This window comes from Meleagris gallopavo, chromosome 5, assembly GCF_000146605.3.
Source record: "Meleagris gallopavo isolate NT-WF06-2002-E0010 breed Aviagen turkey brand Nicholas breeding stock chromosome 5, Turkey_5.1, whole genome shotgun sequence".
NCBI classification, from domain to species: domain Eukaryota; kingdom Metazoa; phylum Chordata; class Aves; order Galliformes; family Phasianidae; genus Meleagris; species Meleagris gallopavo.
Window position 1 is genome coordinate 43,040,396 of NC_015015.2, and position 24,266 is coordinate 43,064,661.

A 24,266-nucleotide genomic window follows, 5' to 3' on the forward strand; every position below is an offset into this window, starting at 1 on the left:
AAGTCACTTTCATATCAGTTCCCTTTGCCCTGGAAATGAATATGTGCAGAAATACTGGAAAAAAGTACTCATAACACAACCTTTTCCTGGCAGCAACATTTCTCAAGATAGCTAGTGATTCAAATACACTGTAAGAACTGGGATAATCACCTAAAAATGAATCATTCTGAAGAGTTTATTTCTACATCTCTAAATAGGAAATGCTTGGAAAAAATGGTTTTTGAACAAAAGCTGCTCTACCAGTCTCAGTGTTTAAAATGAACGCAGTATTTGAATAGGAACCAGTTGAATCAACTGAGCAAGTCATAAAAAGATTAAATTTATCATTCCCCATTTGCTAGTTCTGAATTTGATAGTTCTGAATTAACTGTCAGTGGACTAGCTGTAATTTCGGACTCAAACATTATTTTTTGCTAACTTCTTGCTTAACCAAAGTGCAGTGGAGAAAAGATAGGAGACATACAGAGGGAAGTTATTTGGGAAAAGCAGACTTAAGTACAGTAGAAACTAGAACAAGCAGAAAAGGATGGGGAAATGAAGAGCAGTATCACTCTTTCTGGTAACTTAAGAAACATGTAGATACAATGCTGAGAGATGTGGTTAATGGGCATCTTCGTGATGGGCTGATGGTTGAACTTGATGATGTTAGAGATCCAACCTTAATGTTTGGACTGTAGGATTCTATGATCAGAACAGTAATTATTCTGAAAATGAATATGGTGAAAAAAAGGGATAGGGTGTGAAGGAATGAGGAGCATACCTGAACATAGGTCTGCTTTGGTTTCTTGTCTCATGGAGTATTTGTTGCCCACAAATTTATAAATATTTGATAGCAAGCATTCTGGGCAGTAAGTTTTGCTAGTGGTGGTGCTATCCACTTTCCTTAACACCACTACTCTCTCTCAAAAACAAACAAAAAAAATCCACCAGAAAAAAAAAACCAAAAACCCAGACTACTACACAGTAGGTCTATATATACCTAGAAATATACAACACAGGAAAGTTAACTCTTCAGAACTTGCCAGATGTGCAAGTGTTCTTTGCTTTCTTTTCAAATACATTAAAATGTATATGAAATGTATCCTGGTAGGACATAAAATGTAACCAGGACTTCAAAAAGTTTTTTACTGAATCTCTCAATATTTCATGACAGAATACTTAGCTCCATAGGAATTTGTGTGCAACATCATCAAAATTAGTTTCTCAGGGATTTTGACATTTAATGGATATTTTCAAATGGCCTATTTCTTACTTTAGATATTAAGAATAAAAATTCCTACACACAGATGTTGAATGCCCTGACAATCAGACCCACTGTGAGCATAGAATCACAGAGTCATAGAATCATAGGATCATAGAATCATAGAATGACTTGGGTTGGAAAGGACCTCAAGGATCATCAGGCTCCAACCCCTCTGCCACAGGCAGGGCTGCCAACCTCCATATCTGTTACCAGACCAGGCTGCCCAGGGCCGCATCCAACCTGGCCTTGAACACCTCCAGGGAGGGGGCATCCACAACCTCTCTTGGCGGCCTGTTCCAACACCTCACCACTCTCTCTGTAAAGAACTCCCCCCTGATATCCAACCTAAATCTTCCCTCCTTCAACTTAAAACCATTTCCCCTTGTCCTGCCATTATCTACCCTTGTAAAGATTTGACTCCCCTCCTGTTTTTAGTCTCCTTATAGGTACTGGGAGGCAGCAATGAGGTCACCCCACAGCATTCTCTTCTCCAAGCTGAACAAGCACAGCTCTCTCAGCCTGTCTTCATAGGGGAGGTGCTGCAGCTCTCTGATCATCGTGGAAAGCATGGTGCTGTTGGCCCTACGCAATTGGACTGCAGACAAATTAATTCAATCAGTACATCCAGATAACAAGTAAACTGCCTTTTCACTGCCACTGAATCATAGAACAATATAATGGTTTGTGTTGGAAGGGACCTTAGAGATCATCCAATTCCGACAGGAATTGGACAATGGACAGGGCTGCCACCCACTAGATCAGGCTGGCCAGGAAGATACCATGTTCTACAGCACAGAGACCATAAGCATACTTAAATTGCAAAAAATGCATTTTTTATTTATTTTCTATCAAATTAACTTATAGAAGATGGTCTGCAACTTCTTTTATATATTACTCTTTTCTGTTTTTACACATTTGTACACAGAAAATATTATGACAAGTTAGTGGTCCCGAGAAGGCAAAACTAAGCACTCAAAAATTTAGAAAATACCCAACTAAATTCAACTGTGAAATGCCAATTTGGACTGTTGCAAATGTAATTGCAAAAGGTAATGACACTCTCTTGGCTCATAGAGGCACATATTACGCTGCCCACAGGACTTTTTGCATTGTTTGTTAAACACTTCATTTCAGCTTTCATTTTGAATGCATTATTCCATACTCAAGTTACTATACAGCTCTCATTCTGAAGTCAGAATTACTAATTTTTTCATTTTTCCTGTGGCATTGAGGTATCTGCAAATACTGCTTTGTTTTTTATGACGTACACCACCTCTCTTTCACACAGTGAAGTAAGGACATGTTTTACCCTCCTTTAAGAGAAGAACTGACATACAGTCACTGAAGTCCAGGACAGCATTATCAGAGAGATTGAGACCCTTAGATTTTCCAGATATAATCACGAGCTGTTCATGATACATAGAGATTCCATCAGCACCAGCAAGCTTCTTTCATGGCTGAGAATCCATCAAAGCCTCTGGATGAGGCAGTTGGTGACCAATTTTCGTAGAGGAAGTGCCCATCCGTACAGACCAGAAAACACAGAGAGACCAACTGCATGGCATTTCTGCCATGGCACCAGCACGATTCATGCTTGAAAAGCTCCTCTTTTGCCAGGAAACAGGAAAGAGCTGAAATAAATAGGATTGCATGCTAAAACCACATCATAAAGGGATTGGAAGGGAAGTAGGCAAAGAAAAGTGTTCAAGAAACTCAGTTCTGGCAGTTTCTGAGGCTTAAGTTTGTCCTTTCCCTGCTGTTTTGGTCCTGTGATTTACTACACAATTACAGCAGTGTGAAAGCAGAACTGTGCTCCCAGCACAGGAAGCTCCATTGCAAAGCATCCAAGTGACGCACCCTGAGCCACCATCAGGCCTCTGCCTCCAGGCCCAGTGCAGGCCGCACAAAGCAGCAAAGAGCTGTGACTGCACAACAAGGCACAGAGTCATGTCCCTGAGATTCAGGCTGGGGGTGGTCTGACGTAGCCAGGCTGTTAGTGTATGCAGTCAGCAGGTCTCTAAGGGTGTGCTGTGCTTCCTCACCACACCTGACATGCAGCCTTTGTTGCAATTTCTGCTTTTGGAAACGAAGTGCACTACTTTCTCTCATATATACACACATCTTCATATAATCAAAAGAAGATTAGCTGTCCATTTTTCCTGAGCAAAATCAGACTACATGTACATTTAAGAAGTCACTTCACCAGCCACTGACATCCATCCATTTTGAGCCTAAAGTGTGGTAGATTTGTAAGGGACCATCTTTGCACACAGGTTGTTCCCAGTGGAGGTCAATGCATCAAGTTTCAAAAGTGGGGCCATAACATTATGCAGGAGACAGCAGTCAGGATCAGCATGGAAAGCTAGACCAGCGATAGGTTGTTGCCAAACATTGAGATTCCCCCGGACCCTCTTTTCCCACCTATTTTCTCCTCTTTCTGCCTCCAAGTGTTTCCTTCTACCAACCACACAGCCTCCATCTCTCCTTCTCAGAGTTACAACTTTCCTCTTCTGTGAAGAGCACCTGTCTGAACTTAATCTCTAGATGAGGAGATCAGATACTATTTACAAAACTGCTGCAGGAGTACACCCATGCAAAAAATACAAGTTAGAAAGCTCTCAGCTGTAGAAGTAGGCCTGCAGGAAAATCACATAAAGTCTGATTGCACTGATACTAAATTATTATGGTAGTTTGAAGTTTTATGAAGCAGTAGTTCTAATAATGTCATTCTAGTACTCTGTACTTAGAGTATAGTTACCATCTGGGGAAAAATAACGTTCCTTCATCGATGTGGCAAAAAACTCTTTCATATCAAAGCTATTGCCTTTAGTGAATATGTATAAATGAAAAACTGAAACCTAATAATATATACAGCTAGGTAGATTACATTGCTTACCATGAAATAATGGAATGCGCTTTGGTGCTTCTGGTTTCAACAGAGAAGGGAAGAATTCAAATTCTTATTAATGATTAGTATTCTTCATGTGTAAATGACATCAAACTGCCAATCAAATCATGTTATCACTCTAAGGATGAAGTACTGAACTAAACAGTTTGCAGATTGTTTATTATCTGTCTCACAACTATCCTAAGCTCATATGTAGCTTTAGTTCCTACGATATTCCCCAAAGATTATAGAATCAACTTGAGTGGCAACTTGGGTACTTTTAGTGATTCACAGACTTATAGGACAGTCTAGACCAAATTCCAGACTAAATTAATTTTATCAGTTAAGAATAAGTGGGGCAAACATTAAGATACACAACATATTGGCTGAATTGCTGATAAAATGGAATCTTTTTTAGGGTTATTGCTTGACTGCATACTGTTGACTATTAGTTTTGGAATGTATTTCATCTTCTCAGTTATACTCTATTGTATTGGAAAGGTTTTTTGCTAGAACTAGAAACACAAAAATGTTTGGGTCCCACAGACCCCTAAACTCCTGCTCACCTGCTGAAGACTCCTGCTCACCTTAAAGACTACTGGCAGCTCTGTTTTTTACAGTAAAGTTTTCTATGTTCTTGGACATGCCTGCAAGTTGTCCAAGAAAAATATACAAATTTTCTAATGACTTGAGTACACTTTGTTTTGGGTGAATATGTTGTTGCTAAATATTTTAGTCTGGGATTTGACCTATTTTGTAGATTTGTCATCTTACGGCAAATTTTATCCCATTTTATGTTTCCAAATACAAAAAAATCCATATTGTTTTTTCACTGAGAACCAGCCAAAGCATCGCCTTACAATCATCTTCTGTTCCTGCATGCTCATGAGCTCTGCAATTAGACAGTATTAGCCAAACAGGGCAGAATCAACATTATCTCAGAATTTCTTTGATTCTGGAGATGTAGGTCAGACCAACTTTTATGAAATGAGGTTTAGTGGTTTCATTTAATTTTTCATTGTACTCTCTCCTTCTCTCTCTCTCTCTCTCAAAAAAAAAAAAAAAAAGTTTAAAAGGAAAAAGATGTTGCTGATACAGGCAAAAATAGGAAAGCTGGACTGATGGACTCAGGGAGGAATAAAAGATGAGTGTGTTTGGCAAAGCACTCATGTGGAAGAGCTCTGCTAGGGATGATGAGAGATTTCTGTGGAGCCAGCCCTGGAAGAATGAATCCGTGCAGAGAAGAGAGGCAAGCCAGGGAAGAAGTGTTTGAGGGAAGATCTAAAAAAGATGACATGTACTAATGGCTCTGTGGATGCAACCCACTGCAAACTGCAGTGGCCCTGCCACAGAAACATAAATTGCAGTGGCCCTGCCACAGAAACATTAACTGCCAATACATGTGTTAATCTTCCAGACGCCTTGTAGGGGTTTAGAGGGGAAAAAACTAATGCAGAGAAGCAGCTTCAGGTAGTGCTCAGTAGGGACCTGTTTAATGTGGATATTGGGAAAAAGCTATGAATAACTGACAGAATTGCTACTTGGAAAGATACATAAGCATTGCTCGGTGCAATGTCTATTTCTACTTGTCTGAAAGGTGTGTAGCTCAGGGCCATGCGGTCACTTCCACCAGACCATCGCCATATTCGGAGAATATGCCTTATGCCTTTTCAGTCTCCAAGATTCAGCTGCTTCACTCTGGGATGCAGAAAGGCACCTGCATTGTGGGAGAAATCGGCGCTCTGAGTCTGACTGCAGGCAGGGCCATGACTGTCAAGTGATCTTTTGTGATACAGGGGACAGGGGACAGTTTCTCCCCACCCTCACACAGCTTCCCAGCTTGCACATGGAAGTAAACACCACTTGGAGCGAAGCGAAATGCAAACACTTTCCTCCTTTTAAGTAGTTTAGCAAATGGTCTAGAGAAAGGAGCACAGTACAGAGTCATTCAACATTAGTTTGTTGATTCAGATGCGACCTGCAAGAAGTTGACAGAATTATTGCTGGCAAAAGCCCACTTGGCAGCCTACAGAGAAGCCTTGTTTATATTTCATTCTATGGAAGTGGCCATGGCTGCTGATCTCCATTCCCAGACCCTGCTGATGGTGGGGTTAACAGATGTCCTCACTTGCAGCAGGCTGAGGGCACACTGTTTTGAGGCTCCAGCACCTGCGTCTGCATGCAGAGGCTGAGGCTCAGTGTGTCTTGGTGTCACAGTGCTGACTGCCATGCATCTTCACTACAACCCAAAGGCCCTAGTGGGAACATAATTGGTGTTCATGTCCCTGCTTGGCTGTGAGGCCTTGGGTTGAGGCACACAGGCAGTCGCTGCCTTCTCTGGCAGGTTTGGCAGCCTGTGCTGCATGCTCTGCTGCCCCAGCCAGTGCTGGCTCTTGGTGGACCTGGCTTAAACTGGCTTGGAGAGGCCCACACCATACTTCAGCTGCTGGGGATTGCATCCTCTAAGCCTGTCTTCAGTCACAGCCAGACTGAAGGTAGGGAAAAGGTAGGGAAAAGGGATTTGTAGTTAATGTTGGTATAACTACAGAAGCAAAGAGGCCTGTGTGAGCTCCCATTTTGCTGTTTTTGCTGCCCTGCACAAGGAAGCATATGCTGCCCTGCACAAGGAAGCATATGCAGCCCTGCACAGGGCTGGTTCCTTCACTCCCAGCCCAACATTCCCATGCCTACATGGGCACAGCAGCTCTCAGGCTGGATCCTGCACCACCAGCCTGGAGCTGACCCCAGTACAGCACCTCGGGCTTGTTTTCATGGCCTAGGGAAACATGATGGGACATTTGCAGGCTGGAGAGAGCTGGGCCCTGCTTAGCAGCCCCTCCCACTACTGCTCTGCATACAACACATACCCATATATATGTTCATCTATCTCACGGATGGATGTGGGCCATACCCAGCAATCAGTATTCAGTTCTTAAATCCCAGCTACTTAAACCTCAGTGCTTTGGCAATTTGAAATTTAAACTCTGTAAGAGGTGCATCTCTTTTTAGAAAAGGAAATACCTCCCAGCATAGCATGTTTGATATTCAGATATAAATAGAAATTTCACACCTTCAAACCTTCTGTCCTGCAACTCTTTACAGCATGACATGTATGTTTTTCCCTTTTTTGCCTTTCTGGATCAGTATGAACATCTTAAATACTTATAAGACACTTAAATATAAGACTACACTCTACAAATATCATCTGGAAAAAATACCAGGGAAGAAGTTAAGCCAAAGACAATGCTAGTAAAACCAATGAGTAGGAAGGGGCCCAGAATAAAAGTACATTAGAAATTAAAGTTTTTCTGGTATCAGAGGACTGTAACTGTGGAGCCACTTTTCTGTAAGTAACCATCGGTTAAGTGTTGGCTAATTTTGCTCAGTCCTTATGGAAAGGAATAGATGATGTGATTGCCCAAGTCACACAACCCCAAGCCTATCTGCTGTGTTCATAATGGTGCAGCCAGGATTGTCTAGTATAGTGTTTTTCAGGAGTCTTACAGCAAAATGGATGGCTTCTCCCTGTCCAGTCTGTTTCTGTGACCTGTACAGCTCTTAACTGAAATTCTCCTTCATTTTTTTAATTTGTATTGTGCTGTAGATTTTTATTATTCTTGATCAATTTCAGATGCTGCTCGTTACACCCACAGCAAACTAAACAGAAGAGGAGCCTTCAATCAAAGTTGCTGGATTCTGGATAACTTGTGAAGATTCATTGTTTTTTATCCAGTTAAAAACCTCTGAGTGCTTTGCAGCAATGTTATTACTGGACTGCTTGCTTCCATATGAACATTACCAAATTATTGTCATATGTCCAAATGATTAACTCAGCTTCTGCCTGCCTTCTTTTTATTTTCTTTTAGGTTACTACCAAAATTTCTTAAATATGTACTCAAGTCAGTGAGCTTATGAGCTAATGCTCAAAGAGGGGACTTCTTGGGAAGTAAGGAGGGCTCAGTAAGATCTTTTTAGCCTCTTTTTGATTAGACACAAGCCTGATCTGAAACCATAGTGACAGGTAAGTCATTAAAACACACCAAACATTTAATTTTTTTACTGCAACAAATTTGATAGTGACTGTTGACTTCTTGGAGGGCATGTGGCCTCTTATGAATATTATCTTTGCTGTCAGCCTTGTAGAATGATGTCTTGAAGGACAAGCTGAGAACTAATTGGAAGATGGACACCGAAGGGTTCATGCATAGGGATGACCTCTGGGCTGTGGATATGTGCGGTAAGGAAATCTCATGTTACTACTTCCAAGCTATATCTGTTTCTGGGTAATTAGAAGATTTCAGTCTTCAGGGCTACACAAACTCTGTTATTCACCTATTCTATATGAGTTATATATACTCAATCAAAAATATATGAGAAAGAAATACAGGATGTATACACATAAATCACAGTGAGATCTTGCCAGTACCTGTTATGGTCAAGAATTAGAAACAGTTTCCATTATGATCTCTTTTTCTCATGCATTCCTAACTTGGAAAATAAAATAAAGTAAAATAAAAATAGAAACAACAGCTTTGAAGCAAATATATTTGATTTGGTTGCTCCCCAAGAATAATATTTTGTGGAAGTTTGAGTATCACCTTTTTTCACTCACAAGGTTATTTTTTTTCCTTTGAAATGAAAACAAACAAAGAAATTAAATGCAAGCTGTTCAAGTCAGCAAATGCCAGGATATGCTAAAGGGAAGTTTCTAATGGCCTCATTGTCTGACATTGCATTTTGTATTTCTCTGTTAGGTTTAATAGGCAGACAAATAATGTAATATCTGCAGTTTAACTCCTACCTTGCAGACTGTCTAGGAGGCCAAGTATTCTGAGTTACTATTAACAGTAACTCAGTTGAAGAGAGGACAGGAACTACAAGGATTTTATAGAAATCTGGCCTTTTGCTTAGTTAGTCATGGTTTACCTTGGTGAATAGAGGAGGTATCACTCTCTCAGCAATTTGCCCCTCAAAGTAAAGTTGCTAAGATGGCAATGCTGCTGCATCTCGAGCTTTAAAAATTTCGACAATGAAGCATTTCAAAGGTGTGTATGTTTTCTCAGTGTGATTATGTAATCTGAAGTGCTGTGCTGAAAAAAGGGGTTTGTACACTCAGAATAAAATGATCCATCAGAACAATACATGTACTGATGCAGAATTTCAATGAATATTTACTATTACAAGAATATCACTTTGAGTTATAGCTGACTTATACAAGTGATCCCATTGACTGTAATTGAGGGCAAAATTTCCTTTTTCTCTTTTCGTTAACAAATTGTTCATAAAATGGTTGTGAGTTCTCTGCTGAACCATGTGGCACTTGAAAAGACCAGCGTCTTCATTACTCATTTATGACTTTTGCTGAAAGCCTTTATTAGTGTTGTCATTTTGCCTTACATTACTAGTGAAATTACCCTCTTTTGGGCCACTTTCCACTTTGAAACAACAGTTTCCAAGTCTTGTTTTAATTTTATTTCCATCCCTTCAGGCAAGTTTTCTAATGTGTTTCTCTGTGTGAGGTGCAAGGATTTAGGTATCTGCATGCTGCAGGTGTTGCAGTGCTATTCTGTAAATCCAGTACTTAGACGGAGTAAGAGGATGCAAGGTCATAGACCAAATGAATTTTGCAAACTTATTAGTGTAGTAATCTTCTCATAGTGAAACACATACACCATCTTGTTGCTATTAAGAAATTGGTTGATTAAAATAAGGAAAACAATGAGAATTGGGTACAGGAAATGGGGTCATAACATCAAAGAAAGATCAGGCTCAGGGATTTGGTTCAAGTCCTAAAGCTAATCCACAAAGCTGTGTATGTAGTTTACCAAATTCCTACTCACCGGCAGCATTTGTAGGCAACAAGACAGGGAGCTTTAATGTCTGTATCTATTTTAGGATATGAAAATACTGAAAAGCCTGTGCACATGGCTTGATCATCATGTTGACAGTTGATATCACAATTGGTGATAGTCACATAGATGAGTTCACTGAGTGCAGTGTTTTTGAGCTGGTGAAATAGTAATGGTGTTTGTCACGTTAGACCAACTCTTACAAATACTGTATCCCCTTGACCATAATTTATGTTAACAGGTGTTGTGATCAGTGAGTACTTGGAACTGTGCTGATGAGGTTAGTGTTACCAGATGCTCAGTGAGCCTAGGAGATGCTCAGAGATTTCTAGTGAAGTCAGCGAGAGGCAGAGCGTCAGCCACCTCCTGGCCTGAGTCATTACAGAGCACAAATTAGGACTTGGCTGCTTCTCTATGCTTCCCCAAAAATGCTTGTTTTTTTGTGCTGGCTGGTTGTTGTCCTTTATTACTGCTTGTGACAAAGTGATACATTAATCAAAGACAATATTTTTATAACTATATTGGAGTAGTAATTTAGTGGAACTATATTTTTGGAGGTGGGCTTTAAGAACCTTTAGTCATCTGGAATGGAAACACATTAAATTGTGCAGTCTCGGTACACATTTAAAGGCTGTTAGAACAAATATGACACATAATATATAACAGTTGGACAGTTTATTTATTTGGAATAAACTACAGAATAATTGCTCCAATTAGAGTGATGTTTGTTCATTCTTGAAAAGAAAATACTGTTTTCCTTGCTGTACTTTTATGTTTTTTCTTCCTCTCCTCACATGTTCATGATCCACTCCTTCACTTTCTTTCATGGCTACTGCAAGCCATGCAATTTAGAAACGACCTACAAATTGGCCTGCTGTAAATGAAATAAAGTGACTGAAGATAAACAGAGCCTGCTGACTGCTGATCAGACTGCAAAGAGCTAAGACCTGTCTAGGCTGGGGGTAGGATTGAGAGGTTGCACATCTTTTCCCTCTATTCCTCAGTTACGTAGGGTTTAACACACAGGATTTGCTGGTTCTCACGAAAGTGATGGCAGAGATCAGATGTAATTTTGTTTCCTTCACATACAACTTCCTTAAATTTGAAACTTAGAGATAATTCTGTCTCTTTCTGCCATGCAGAACATAGGGTGAACATAACATAACATGCTTCCTAAAACACCAGATGAAATTCTGAAGTGTTGCAAAGACCCATGAGCTGTGCAAATAATAATTGTAAATCTCCTGAGATGTGGCAATATTTGAACAAATTGTCCTTCTTCACCTGAATAAAGAATAAAGCCTGTCTCACCCTGCGTCTGCACACAGAGCAGTTGTGATTAATCACGCTTTCCATCTTTTTCAGGTGCTGCCTTCAAAGCCATTTGGTCCTCATATGTTCTTTCATGGAACTGAACTGGGACTCCTCCAGAAGTACAGAGTAAAATGTTCACACCATAATCACAAGATGGAAGAAGATGGTATTTTTCAGGCACTTGGGCATATGCATTTGTTCCCTACAACACATTTTCCATACTCAAAAAAGGGTTAATGACTTCTCTTCAGTTGCTAGGTAATTCTGTCTTGTCACTGGGACAACTTACTAGTTAGTGACAGCTTTTCTGATGATGTAATGCTTAAATAGTAATTGTGGAGTGCATTAAATTACATTTTTATTTTTCTTGCTTTCTTTAGAAAGCTGGGAAATGAAACATAAAATTCTGCAGCATTGTGATATTGTGGCTGCATGGATAAATCAGCCAAATGCCAGAAAATACAGAAGCTGAACATTAGTCTAAAGAGACATCTTCAGCTCTGAGAGAGTGAGCTCTCTGGATAATGGACTTTATTACAGCCTTTGGTATGAAGTACTGTTGCTTCATAGTTCTTGGACCAATGTAGTTTGGAATGATTCGTTCAAGTAATGGGCCACTGTAATAATACATATGGAAAATTCAGATGGGCTTTGTAGCAGTTAAAAACTCCTTTGCTCATTCTCATTTTATTTTTCATATTTCAGTTTAATTCAGCAATTGGAGCCACTCTCATAAAACAACAAGCACTGTTTGGATTTAAATTACTTTTGGACTCAGACCAAATTGCTCAAAAACACATGCGGGCTGAGGTGCAGCCAAAACTCATGCATTCAGGTCAGCTCCAGAGGTGCATTCTTTGGAATATCAGATTTGGAATAATTGCTAATTTGTTCCCAGGTAACAGGAAAACACATTAAAGTGAGTAAAACTATTAAACAAACATTTCCTTCTCATTTCTGTTCATTTCATTCAGCCAAATGATCCAACCCAGATCACTCCTTTCCTAGCCTGGGAAGTAAGGAGGAGGGAACTGAGTCTCACTGAGGCTTTGCACCCTTAAAATCCAGAGGGCTGGAGAGATTGTCAGCCTCAGCTGTGGTGCACTCCACCAGTGCCTGATCCCTCACCTTCCTTGGGCCCTCTTTTTCTTTTTTTTTTGTCTTTATGGGATCATCCAGGAAACCTTTAGTGACCATGCAGAGCTATACTCTCACTAAAACTTATGCAAGTGTGCTGATCTCAGCAGATGTGCTTGAATGTTGCTGAGAGTAGCAGTCTCAGCCACCAACAGTGGCAATCCAGCATCTGTGTGTTTCCCATCTGTCAAAGTAAAATGTCCTGTTCTGGGCTCTTGCTACTGCAAACTGTCTCCTCAGTTGAAATGTGCAAGGAGACTATTAGCTCTCTGAGATGAGTGTAGGGTTCACTTCCAGGACAGCACAAGAAGTTGAAGGGCTTTAGCACCCAGCTTTTTTGTGCCACCAAGGAAACTAGCAAGAATACAGCATGCAGGCTGAAAGGATAAGGGAAATCACTGTATGCTTATGGGAGCCTGGTTGCATTTTGGGACATGCAGTCTTAATAACGATGGATGCTGTATTGAAAGTAATACATGAGGTGAGATTATTCTTGTATTCAGGTTCAGGTGAGATTATTCTTGTATTCAGGTTCAGCATAGATATTATTTACCAACACTGCAATGCACAGTAATTACTGGAAAGTTTTCCTACATCAGAGCATTCAAATAATTGTGGTATGCCATCTACTTATATGAAAAAGCAGTAGTAGGAAAATACCTGGTTACAGACTGTGAACCACCTTAGATAGATAGATTTTATTATACTACATTTTCAGCCTGTACATATGTAGTTATACTAGGACAAGGACTGATGGATCACTGTGGATGGTGTTACCAGGTACATTTGATTTCATTTGATGAGATAGGAGGTTTCATCCTATTCAATCACCTACCTCATCTCAAAAGACACAATCCCCTTACAGTGATGTGTAACATACAGAGCATCATCCAGGCCAAGGCAGAGTGCAGTGCTTCAGAGCCATCCCATTTTGCACCAGTGTTTTTCCCAACACAAAGCAGGTGGTAGGAACAAGCCTGTCACATCACTGTGCTGCATCCTGAGGTGTCACATCCATCCCTGAGAGCTACCAGAGATGTGTTCATGTGATGGAGCCTGATCTGTGGCTGTGCTTATTTCTTCACATCCAGATCCATCATTGACAGTGGTGCCTTGTCTGGGCATGCGAAACATTTGAGACAGTAATAGAAGCATTGAATGTAGTAAGGGAAGAAGATTTAGCCCCACAAATTGAGGCTTGCAGTGATCATCCTTGGACCTTTCAACAAATTCCCAACAAAGTCTAATATAGGACAAAAGAGACTGCATGACATTACTGCTGAAAATTAAACTATTACTTTGGTATTCTTTTAAAACACTTTATCTTCTATGGATCAGTGCTCTCCACAAAAATTAGTTACAGCAGCATACACTTATAAGCACGTTGACTGAGTTCCCTGCCTGCAATCCCAGCAATTTTTGTTACCCTTACCTTACAAAGAATGGGCATATCATGAAAACAGCCTGGCTGCCTGCCTGCCCTCATCCAAATATAAGACTTGGCACAAAGTGTGGCCGCAAATTATTAACCCCCTCTGTAATGCACTCTGAAATTAAATGTTAGTTCACATTTAAGCTTATGGTCAAACCATGAGTAAGTGGGTACCACCTACAATGCTTCTGGCAGTGCTTCTCACAGTGCCTTGTGTGCAGCTCCTGCATCTGGGCATCTCCTCTTCCGCTTCCACCATGACATCATGATGCCATGACACCATGAGGAGTGGTGTCCATCTGACATGGAAAACAACAGCAGCCAGGCTCTTCTGGATATTGCTTCACTTGAAATTGCTGGACATAGCCCATTTGCACCCTCCAGGTCTAATTCTAGAATAGGGACAAGTGTTTCTTCCTCCTTTCAGTTCATCAAGCTCCTCATGCAGTAGCTGTGTCTGAAGGCTCAGAACTGGGTTCATGACAGGTTGTTTCTATTCTGTACATGCGCTGGCACATTCTCATCCAGCGGCAGCAAAGGTTTGTTTCTGCATTTTCCCTCCTCAATAACTCTATAATTTGGGAAGCAGATTTCATTTTGCTTATTCTGTCCAACTGTTTATTATGCTGGATTTCTAAGGCACTTATGCTTGGCTCGGTGATTCCTCAGAAAGGGAATGGTGCCTATTATTATAGTTAACCCTGTAAATTGTCTAATGAATAATTAAATACCATGTTGTCTGTAATTCAGCTTTGTTGGTTTGGTCAGTCAATTGCTGGTTACTGCTCCTCTCAGACAAAAACCTTGCTGTGAAGCTTATTTAAAATTCAGCATTTGCTAATTAGCATTGTTCCAAATGTAATTCTAAGTGCCACTTCTTCAGGCAATTCAAGAGAGCAATGTAGAACTTCAGTGTCTCTATGGATACCATCTATAATTTAAAAGATAGAAACAACAATTTAATGCCTTGTAATACTTCAAAAATCACCAGTATCTCTTTCCAAAATACCCCCAAAATACAAATATAGAAGGGACTAAGGACTGTGCCCCATTAGTATATGAAGCCAATTTGTTGAAGATCACTGAATAGTGACAGAGATGATTCACTGAAACTAGTTGAGGGCTGAGTTAAAACACTAGGATTAGTCTCAGGGGTTTAAATTAAATACTGAATAAATATTTAAAATGCAAAAGATCAAATCGTTAGGCACATGTGCCAGCTGTAGGAAGGCAAAAGCATTTTGTTGGATTTATGCACAGCAAGACCAAGAAATGAATTCAACAGCCCTGCTAACCATCTGGCTCCCAGGATTGTAAGCCATGACTGATCATAATTTCCAGAGCAGACAGAAGAGGGTTTGATCACCTGCACTGGGCATTGTGCCTCCAGCAACACCTTGTGATGCTTCAGAGAAAAACACTGGGCATGACAGAAAGGCAAGGTCTCCTGTAAATAAACAACAACCACAAAGGCAAGATCTGATGAGCAATGCGAGATGCGAGATGTACGTATAAAGCTGGACCTCCTTCTGCACGTAAGTATTATGGCTGATCAAAAGCTCATCCAGGAGCTGGTTGGGAAGAGGAACAGAGGATAGAGACATATACAGCTCTTGCGTCTCTCAGGGCTTGAAGACATTAGGATGCCTCCCATAGATAGGGTAGACAAAAGGGCTGAGTTCAATGCAAGAAAAACATGCAGGAAGCAAAAGTCATGCAAAGCTTGGTATGTGTGCTGCAGGTCGTGGTGGCACCAACCCTGGGCATGGAGGATGGCTTCGCCCTGGGCCAGGTGAGATGGCAGGTAGCAGAGTGTTAAGTTTGACAAGAACACCAAAGAGTCAATTAAATCAGCTGGGAGAGAAAGGTAATGTGGGGAAGGAGGAAGAGATGGATGAGAGGCAGTGGCCATACGTTGCACCAGGGGAGGTTCAGGTTGGATGTGAGGAAAAATTTACTCTCAGAAAGAGTGGTGAGGTATTGGAATAGGCTGCCCAGGGCACCGTCCCTGGAGGTGTTCAAGAAGCATATAGATGTGGCACTGATGGACGTGGTTTAGTGGGCATAGTGGTGACAGGTTGACAATTGGACTAGATGATTTTAGTGTTCTTTTCCAAGCTTAGTGATTCTATGTTTCTATGGGGGAGAGGATGGGCTGGGCCAGGTGTGAGGATAGCTCATCTCAGAGATAGGCTGAAGTCAACAGGTATGAGGGGCTCAGACCAGACGGGGAAAATGTAGAACCTGAGAAGGCCCAGCACTGTGACAAGCAGGCTTTGGGGAAAGTGCTGTGTGCCCTGAATTTTGAAGGCAAAGGAGAACACAATGAGTACAGATCTCACTATGTAACCTGTGGGAAGAGGTTAAATAAAAGTAGGCTGCTCTGTCCAAAAAGTGTAAGCAAAAGCTAACAAAAACTTCTAAAAGTGATGTCTTCATTGTTCAAATTTCTCTATACTCTTTTCAGAGTTGCCTTGCAGCTGAGAGTTTCTATGGGAGTGGGCTATGTCCAGAAATAACATTATCTTCTGCAGTGGTGAATTATAATCAGAGTAGGAGGTTTTAAAAGCTAAGCATGTGGTTTAATTTATAGCTGATTTGACCAGAGATCAGTTTTCTTACATCCTTAAAGGTAATTTAATGTTGTAGGATTTCTTATTATACCTTATTAGATCATAGAAAATATTTACTACTCAAAATTCTTAAGGAACACATTTTACCTAATTCATTGCCATGTTTCCTTTAGCCCTTGGGCAATGAGACTCAATACCATCTGTAAAAATAGACATTTAATGAGATGTTTACTTCATTTAATTAAAGTCTAACATTTTCTGCCTGGACTACAATATCGACTCAGTGCCTTTATTCTTACATTAGATACATGTTAACTATATTACTGCATACTAACAGTGAGCAGTGATTCTGTTTTTTAATACCATTATCTCTCTTCTTTATTATTCACTCGCTGTTCCAGCTGATGTCAGTGGAAGGACATACATAGGAAAAGCATGATCAGGAATCTCAAGGCACTTCATATTTCATGTGCAGCAACATTTTTTTCTTGAGGAAACAAATGCTTTTCCCACACTAGTTTTGGTATTTAGGTAGCATATGTGATTTCTTGTCTTGCAGCATCTATTTGGAACACTATGGTATAACCTTCAACCCTGCCCATAGCAGGAAGTTGGAACTAGATGATCTTTAAAGTGCCTTACAACCTAAGCCATTCTATGATTCTATAAGCAGCCATGGGATGAAGAAATGCTTTGGAGAAGGAAGTTCCCAGAAGTTCTGCTTGGTTTATGATTATCTAGTACAAGCTTCAGCTGGAAAGGAGGGAGGAGAAGGAATTTCCCTTTCAAGCTTTGCTTTTGCAGCTGCACCTGCCAGAGGCATGTGGCTGTGCCAGCATGGGTAGAGCCAGCAGCACTGGGCAGGAGGCAGGGATTGCTGTTTTGCTCCCGGGCCCTGTGCTCACCTCATCTGCGCTTGTTCTCTTTTTCCCTTGGTTCCCTTGCTGCGTTGTTGTTCTGCATGCCCGTTACCAGACCTCTCCGCAAACCCTGAAGCATGGGATTCACAGGGGCCACCAGTGCATGCTGGGACCCACTCCTGCAGGCAACTGTTTGCCTGTCTCACCAATGAACTGGAGACAGGCAAAACCCACTGAGTGCCTGTATCCAGAGTGCAGTTCTACAGTCATATGCCCCTCTGTTCTAACAGAAATTCAGCCAATGGTCCATGACTGCGAAACCATAGCTCTGGCTCTTGCTTCACCGCTGTGAGCAAAGGAGCATGAGAACCTGGAAGCTCTCTACTCCTACCTCCCTACAAAGTGTATGGGGTGCTGACAGTCATACCAACCAAAATGGCACAATGGGTGGATCCAAACATCTGGGTTTTGGCAAGAAATTACCCATCAAAATGAATACTGACATCTCCAGCGAGGGTTTCTTGGGTCCACGCAGCTGGAATCAGCTGGAGCTGTAAGGCAAAGGCATCCATCCTGCCTGCATCTGTAAATGTTCTTTCTCTCTCATCAGTCTCCTGTACATTGTGAAAACAAAAAATTAGGTTCCCTCCTCATTTTTCTCATTTTTCTCATTTTTCTTTCCTTTCTGTCTGCTTGTATAAGTAGATAGAAGACGTCTTAAGAATCTGCATGATGCCTTCTGACCCACTGGATTGCACTTAAGATAACTCTCTTCCACTTCAGACTAAGTCAGCTATTCTTGTTTTATGAATATTAGAAGTGTTTTTAAAATGCAGTAAATTAAAACCTACCAATTTGTATGCGCCTTTTCTTCCTTTCCAATGACACTGGTTGGACAGTACATCATAAAAAAATGCCTTGCTACGTTAATGAATGGCACCAATCTATCATGAGAGTGCTATCTTTTCGGTAATATATTAGAACAATGCATCGTTAAAACATCATTGATGTAGATATACCTTACTCAGCTACCAGCTGCAAGCAACAATACATATATATATGTATATATATATGTATATATATATGTGGGGACTTAGGTTTAATGCATTAAATCAAAAGTGCATGGATTTGAATATAAAATAATGATAGCTCGATATTTTTAAGAATGATGTGAAGTCATATATTAATAGGTATAATGAGAGTATCTGCAAGACATTTCAATTAAAAAAATGCTGATTTAATGAAGTGGTGGAAGCTGCCCTTCTGCCACCCACATTATTTTCCTGTTCCAGAATGGGCCAGAAAGGACCAAAAAAGGGAGACTGGAAAGATACAGGGCAATAGTCCAACGGCATCACCGCCTCCTACGGCTTTGAAGGGAAATAGGAAAAATAATACAAGAAAGTGAAAATTTAAATGGGGACATGAAATACCATTCTTTTAGTATTTGCTAATGGCTTTTGGTCTTTTTAATATCCCTGACTTTGAAGTTAAAAGAGGGTCTCTGATCTTTAATAAAATGAAGTGAGGGAGACCAGAGGTGTGGGCACTAATAAAGAGAATGAAAGGGAAGCATGACTGTGTGTGATTCATTAGTTTCTAGCCAAATTATGTGCTTTTGTCCTGGAGCATTTGTTAAATTCCTTTTCTTTTCTGGAATGATTCAGTTTGCCCAAATGAAAATATGGGGTCACATCTGTTCAGGAAAAACCTTTAGAGAGCCCTTCACAGACCATTTGCACTTGTGCCAGAATGTAAGATGCACCTGCAGTTTCTGAACATTGTCACCTCTTCCTGACACCCATTATTTTGGAATATTGAGAAAATACTCAAGGAGCAGGGAGAGGCTGTAGAATTTGTTAAAATGGGTCCTTTTACTTCCAAGTGCAAGTTAAAGGCAGAAGTTGTGTTACAAACCCCTGTCTGCTGGGGTTCCTTGGGCTTATGTTCTTGCTTTTGTAAGGATTCTTAATGACTGACCTAAAAGCTGATTTTTTTTCTTGTTGTCTGCTCTTCATTTTAGATGGTAAGAACACTTTTAAAAACATGTATTTTTTTCATTTCATAGCCTATACATGAACTGTAGAAAGACAAATTTATTTTTCAGAAGTTTATTACAGCAAAGCATAGTAATTGTTTATCCAAGTCCATAGATCATACTGGTGTCAGATCAGGGATTACAATCAATAGGACATGTTCCTAGATTTTAAGCCATATTTACCTTTAAGAACATCCAGCCATCCTTCACATTCGGTTGCCACAGTTTATCTAGTTTATCTATCTGATTTCTCGTATTATCACTTCACTAGCTCAACCAAACCTTCAGACCTACCAGAGCAGATTCAGCTCAGCAATGCACAATGTAACTCATTCCCAATCTGTCTTTAATCCTAAAGAACAAAATGTGTGGTTATGCCACAAAGAGTCATTCTGTTGATGGGTTTTGGGAAGGATAAACCCTAGAGAAATTTCTAAGGTGCAGATGTACCCCAGTCTGTAAAATGAGAAAGCTACCTGCTAATATTAGTCTAAGCAGCATGGGGAAACTGGTCAGTAGCATATACAGTATAGCATAACAATGAGGGAGTGTTCCTGACACTTTACGAATGATTTTCAACGTGAAGGCTTTTTCCTGTGAATAGCCTTGAGTACATCCTCAACTCAGCCATGGCATTCAGCATTGCCAGGCACTGGTTCATTACATGCCCTGTAACTTCCAATAATTAATTTCCTTTCCACTGGAAGAGCATGCTACATCAATGAGCACCATTGACACAGTAAGGTGACAGTGAATGTCCTGGATCTGCTGTTAGTGGTGCAATACAGGGCACCCCTATGAGGAGAATGAGCTGCCTCATAGGTTAACATGACATGGAAGTAAAAATTCAGTATAGAACACTGCAAACTTTTTGCTGTTTAGACCATGTTTTTTCTCCTGGCTTTCAGCAAGGCCCTCAGGTTTTCTGAGCTTCAGATTTCCAGTCTGTAAAATCAGCCTCACAGGCTTTTGTCATGTCCTGCATAGGGGAGCATTAAAGATTGATTCATTTTTGTTTGAAAATTGCTGTGAAGGTGAAAATCACTGTATAAGTTCTGCCTATTGTTACAGTGGCCTCCTGATTTCAAAGGCTGCTGGGGTTAAAATGGTAGGAAACTGATTTAAGCGGAAATCAAGATGTACTGTGGTTGATGTGGGAGCCAGACAGAACATGATCACCAGCAGCGGCCTGGGGGAGAGCAGTGCTCTGAGAGATGATACGTAAAGCTCTTCAATGCCATTAAGACACACACAGAAAAATCTCATTACTGCCTCTTGCATTCCCTAGCCACAATTTCTACAACTCTATTGGGCTCTGGCAACAGCAAGAAACATGTTAATGAAACCAGGCTGTATCTGGACCATCTGGGAAGGATATTGTGTCAGATTGTATGATGAGATATGCAGACATCCTTTGGAGGTTACCAAGGGTGAGACAATAATGAGCATATTCACAATGAAACCCCTGCTTTTGCAAGCTGAGAGCAAAGCATCGGCAGGGCAGAGGTAGGGAGAGAAACTCAAACTGTCTGAAAGATCCTGAAGAACAAAGTAGATGTTTATGCTGCAAATAGGCTCTGTTGATAGGTTTCAGAAAGAATAACCTAAACGCTAGAGTAATTTTTGAGGTACAGATGTCTGTAAAATGCGAATGCAATCTGCTAATATTAGACTGTTGTCAGGATGTGCCCTGCAGCTTGCTGCTGTGAACAGGAAATTTGCTTAGGAGAGAGCTCAGAAGATTTCACTCGGATTTTCTCTTTAATAACCACAATGCTGAAGTTAAGACAGTTAATAGCCCTGAAAATGTATCATTAATTACAAAAGAGCACTGAATCTCTCAAGTTCAGGTACACTGGGCACTCAAAGTGAATGATGAGCCCTGGTCTCAGTCTGGGCACTTCCAGGAGGGAGGGCCCTGCAGGGGCAAGGTTGCAGCACCGTGCTCTCCTTCCTTGCATGTACAAGGGCAGGAAAGTCTTGCCAGGGCTGGGAGCTGAAATCCAGTGAAATACGGGGCAAGAATCGCAGACATGCTCTAACTCAGTTTTACAGTGTTACTATCATCCCTTCTCTGTGTCATGACTGTTTGCTGGGGAAACTATTGATTAAATCCAGGACCCTCTGCAAACAGTGTATGAGCATAGGAAAAAAAAGCCATCCGAAGGACAAGAAGCTGCAAACGATGCAGCGTGCTGTTCTATTTTGAGTCACATTTTGTGGTGAGTCCAGGCTGCCATGCCATGACACACGTGGGAGTAGCTTCTGTGATGGATGTGGCTCTTGTTACCTGTCAGGGTTTGACTCCATTCTCCACAGCCATCCTTCCCCATCACACAGAGAGCAGATCAACAGTAATTAATGAAAACATAGTGCTTGCCATTTATTCATTATGAGTATGAAAAACAAAGCCTCTCAACCCTGCTGCGAAGTAAGAGTGATGGTTTCCCCCATTTTATGGCTGGATAAGCAAAAGCTTGTGGAGATGAAAGGCCTCTGTGAGTGGGCCAGGGGAAAGGCAGGAGCAGGGAGACCAGTCTTCTTGCTGCTACTCATCTACGTGGCTTTTCCTGGCCCAGATGATCTCCCAGGAGTGAGCTGGCAGCTCTGGTCTATTTGCCTGCCATCAAACACAAGGGACTTCCCTGAGGGATGGAACTGTGTAGTCCACCACCAGCAGCAAAGAGACCTCTCACTCGGATAGAGATAGCACGGGTAGTTGAGAGGATGGTGATGAAGAAGAAGTTTTAAGCAGCATTTCCAAGTGCTCCTGCAAACACTTTGTTCAGGGTAGTCAGGGAACTGTTTCTGGTGTTCAGCTAGACCACACAGCTTGGGGACAGCTGCAGTGAGCAGTCCCTCAGTGAGCAGGCCAAACTTGGTACTGTCTGAAGGAAAGGGGGATGATCAGGGTCAAGATATTGGAGTGACTGCTCATAGCCAAGCTGTCCCATTAGCTCCAATTTTTTGTCCAGATGTTGTAGCATATAAAATCTGACAGAAATTTACCACAGAAAAGCTGCCTTCGGGTACTCCACCGTCCGTCATCAGTAGCGCACACAGTCATTTAATGTTCCCTCTGGGCTCCCAGGGTAAGCATGGCCTTTATGTAATGTACCTACGCAAATGCACATATGTGCAGGAGAGCTGGGGAACATTTCTGCTGAATGCAGTGTAGGAAATCAGCCTACCTGAACGCTGTTCTGGATTTCATTGCACTTGTGTTGCTGCACATCTGGCACAGCTGTGCCCTTCTTGGCAGACCAACTGAGCCTCTGCAGCCGTTCCACAGAAAAGGCCCTCCTACATTCTGTAGCCTTCTCCTCCCCTGAGAGGCTTTGGATGATACAATACTTACCACTGTTTCACTTGCTACTGCTTTCTCACTCATCCAACAAGATAAATGATCATGAAGTCTCACTTTGCTTTCCTCTGAGCACAGCCTCCTGCATGTATAGTGAAGATAAATATTCAGGCAAGGCACACATCTCAGAAAGACATCTAGGCAAGCATTCACACTTTTAAAAAAGCTCCCTGCTTGATGCTGTAATGACAATTGCCACAGAAAAGCCTATAAACAAAATAAACAAATGTAATACCACTGCGAATCAGGAAAAGAAAGCAATAGCAATGCTTGCTATTCTGCAACTGCTTCAAAATCCAAAACAAACCAACCAAAATTGTTTTCCTAGTTATCTTTTCATCCTTTTCCCTAGGCTTTTTCCATAAGGTACTTAGTGGAAATGAAAGCAATGGTCTTATATGGATAAATCCATAGAATTGAAAAGAGACTGATCTCTTTTCTCTAGGTGCTCAAACGCCACATCAGTCTCTATGCTGTTTGAAAACCATGTGGGGAGGAGATCATTCTCTCTCAAATTCAATAGGCTTTTAGAATCACATTTATTCACTTGCATAGACTTTTTCCATATGGGATTTCAGGGTCTTTTATTCAAGAAAGTGCCCCCTTTTCTCCTCTCTTTCCTTTGTGCTTGTTCTTTCACCAGCACAAAGCTGAAGCGAACAATGCTATATGCTCTGCTTTACATCCCGCAACGTCCAGCACACTGAAGAACAAAGAATAAATACATGTTGGAGGGGATAAAGATAGAAAGTTCAGTACAACGGTTAGCTGGGGCTCCACAGAAAGTTCTGGTGCCAGTGGAGCAAGGTTTATTTTGAGAGACAAAGAAAGTGCATCCCAAAAACCATTTTGATGTGGGCTGGCTATAAATCTGGGCTGAGTCACCCTACCTCTCTGAGCTGCATTTTCTACTGCTGTAAAATGGGGCTCTGGCCCAGAAGTCTGGGTTACGGTTTTATAAGGCATTATAAAGGACTTCAAAACATGGCCCCCAGCCATGCAGACCAAGTCATCCTCTGTCCCCGTCTCACCAAATCTTGGTGAAATCACATCCTTTCCTGCAGCTGTAATCACTGATTACATACTATTTGCCTGTTGTATTAAAGCTGTTTGCTTAATTAATATCATTTTAAAGGGCGGGCTTGGCACGAGGGAGACAAGCTGTTTTGAACTCCAGTAAACACATTCAGCATGTGATCATCATGAGCAGCTCCTGCAGCCTTTCCACAGCAAGCAGGCAGCAAGCAACGTGAGCTAATGAACTGTATTTTAACCACCTGATGCTGGTCACAGCTTTCATCTATCAGGCTTATAGGCTGCTTGGAGGAGGGGAGGCAGAGAGCTCTGGCACACCTCGGTGCTACTGGAGCTGTTCGTCAGTCTGCTCTGCAGTCTACTGCAGAGTTTGCTTTATTAAAGCTCCCTGCACACATTCACTGGCACAGGCATCGGGAGACAAGCAAACACTTAGCTGAGTGCAGAGTGCTCGCAGCTGCATTGCAGGGTTTGCTGGCAACAAAGCGATGGGGGTAGGTGAGCTCAGGTAGAGGTGCGGGTCCTCCTGCTGCT

The 24,266-nt window shown here is 41.4% G+C and overlaps 1 long non-coding RNA gene across 1 annotated transcript; it reads left to right on the plus strand.

Moving 5' to 3' along the window:
- The first annotated feature begins 1,625 nt into the window (after nt 1–1,625).
- On the plus strand, nt 1,626–15,834 carry LOC104911217. Its single transcript, XR_793738.3, has 3 exons — nt 1,626–8,151; nt 8,266–8,367; nt 11,345–15,834. It is a non-coding gene; the product is annotated as an uncharacterized LOC104911217 (long non-coding RNA).
- Nucleotides 15,835–24,266: the final 8,432 nt, after the last annotated feature.